This window comes from Mastomys coucha, unplaced genomic scaffold, assembly GCF_008632895.1.
Source record: "Mastomys coucha isolate ucsf_1 unplaced genomic scaffold, UCSF_Mcou_1 pScaffold14, whole genome shotgun sequence".
Classification (NCBI taxonomy): Eukaryota; Metazoa; Chordata; class Mammalia; order Rodentia; family Muridae; genus Mastomys; species Mastomys coucha.
This window is the reverse complement of record NW_022196896.1, coordinates 75456492-75459178: the sequence shown is the minus strand read 5'-3', so window position 1 is coordinate 75459178 and position 2687 is coordinate 75456492.

The following is a 2687-nucleotide window of genomic DNA, read 5'->3' as shown; positions in this document are numbered from 1 at the left end:
ATAGAGTGATGTTCCTTTCTGGCTTGCCTTCCCTGGCTTCCTCTTTTATAGAACCCAAGACTTCCAGCCCAGGGATGGCACCAGCCACAAGGGGCCCTACCCCCTTGATCACTAATTGAGAAAATGCCCCACAGCTGGATCTCATGGAGGCACTTCCCCAACTGAAGCTCCCTTCTCTGTGATAACTCCAGCCTGTGTCAAGTTGACACACAAAACCAGCCAGTACCATTGAGCCCTTGTCAACTTGACACACAAACACATCACTTTAAGTCTCAACCCTTACTTTCTTATTCATCCCCAAGATTTAAAGTCCCACAATCTTTACATATTAAAAGTTCAATCAATTTAAAATGTCCAATATCTTTTAAAATTCAAAGTCTCTTAACTGTGGGCTCCACGAAAATACTTTCTTTCTTCAAGAGGGAAAAATATCAGGGCACAGTCACAATCAAAAGCAAAACCAATGTCTGGGATACAACTCACGATCTGGGCTCCTCTAAGGGCTTAGGTCACTTCTCCAGCTCTGTCCTTTGCAGCACACATCTTGCCTTCTGGGCTCCAGATGCCTGTCCTCCACTGCTGCTGCTGTCCTTGGTGGTCATTGTCTGGTACTGGCATTCCCAAAACACTGCTGTAACTAGGCTTTATCAATAGCATCTCATAGACTGTCTTCATGGTGCCAAGCCTCAACTCCTTTGCATGACACCTTCAGTCCTGGGTCATCAATTGCAAACTGAGGCTGCACCTTCACTTTTGGCCTTCCATGGCCTCTCACTATGCTGAGCCTCAGCTGCTCTTCATGACCCCTTCGTGCTGTCAAAACCAGTACCACCTGGGTGATTCTTACACAATACCAAGTCCTGCTGCATCACAAGGTACAACCTTGGCTATCTCTGGAACACAGCCTCTTTGTGCTCTCAGAAAACACTTCCCAGAAGATGTCACCTCAGTGATGCTGGTCTCTTCTTAATCACTGCTAATTTCTTAGCTCCAGCTAACCAGCATCAATAGTCCCAGTGATGCAAAGTTTTCACTTTAGTAGTTCTGGTATCTTGTTAATCACAGCTGATTCTTCAGCCCCAGCTAAACAAAACTACAGAATCTTCACAATCAAAATAGCAATGGCCCTGATAGAGTCTGTAATCTTCCCTCTGAAATTTCACAAGCCAGGCCTCCATCCTCTGCACTGTTCTCAACATGATCTTCCAAGCTCCTATATAACATCCCATAGAGTTCTTAGCAACCAATGGCTCTTCTAGCTCAAAGTTCCAAAGTCCTTCCACAGCCTTCCCCAAAACATGGTCAGGTTGTCACAGGAATACCCCACTATGCTGGTACCAATTTGTCTTAGTCAGGGTTTCTATTCCTGCACAAACATCATGACCATGAAGCAAGTTGGGGAGGAAAGGGTTTATTTGGCTTACTTCCACATTGCTGTTTATCACAAAGGAAGTCAGGACTGGAACTCCAGCAGGTCAGGAAGCAGGAGCTGATGCAGAAGCCATGGAGTAATGGCCTTACTTGCTTACTTCTCCTGGCTTGCTTCTCCTGGCTTGCTCAGCCTGCTCTCTTAAAGAACCCAAGACTTCCAGCCCAGGGATGGCACTACCCACAACCCACCCTTGATCACTAATTGAGAAAATGCCCCATAGCTGGATCTCATGGAGGCACTTCCTCAACTGAAGCTCCCTTCTCTGTGATAACTCCAGCCTGTGTCAAGTTGACACACAAAACCAACCAATACACATGGCAAGCCCTTTACTGACTAGGCCCTCTCTACAGCCCACTAACCCTCTATTTTTAATGCTCACTTCAAATGTAACTTTGCCTCTATAGGTCTCTTCAGACAGAATAGATCAAATTACTTTGTACTTCTGCTATTTAAGCTTTTTCTACGTGCTAATTACTGGCCTCCAAAACCTTGAAGAATTCCTGGAGAACATCATGTACTCCCCCAGACCCATGTCACAGCTTCTAGCACAAAGTGGTTCAGTCACAGTCAGGGAGAAAGTTTGTGTGCAAGACAGGTTGAGCTATGCTTTCATGGATTGAGCCTCAGCCAAGAAGACAGTCACTTGGGCCAATGGAAGAAAACTTCAGGAAATCTATCTCCAAGGTCACATATAATGAATATATGCCCAAATGGTAGAACCAGCAAGTCTGAGCTCAATGTCCTTCTCAAACCTGCTTGTGGCTGTAGTGCGTGTGTGTGTGTGTGTGTGTGTGTGTGTGTGTGTGTGTGTGTGTGTGTGTTTGAATTAGCAGCTGTCAGTACATTGCTGGCCATATTGCAAATGTTCTATTATATTGGTCAGATATTTGAGGAATTAAGAAAGCATATATAAAACACATATCATGAGTCAGCACTTTAATATGGGTGACAAATCAAAATAATGAAGCTAGCTATATTTAGTTAGTCTCTTCTGGAGTCCTTTTAAGATTTCAAAAAGTTCTAACCTTCCAAAAGCATCATAAATTCGCAACAGCCTTTCTGACTGAAGATGAGAACGTTTATGAGGTCTGGGGAAGGTTCTTCTTCACCCAGTCGGTATTACACCATAAACATTGAGAGCAGTAAGTCTCATCAGTAAGAGTAATAATGAGACTGGATTTTGTTTTCTTAATATGTAGGAAATCCAAGGGAATCTCATAGCGAGTCATTAGTGGATGAAGCCAACTAGAAAGCA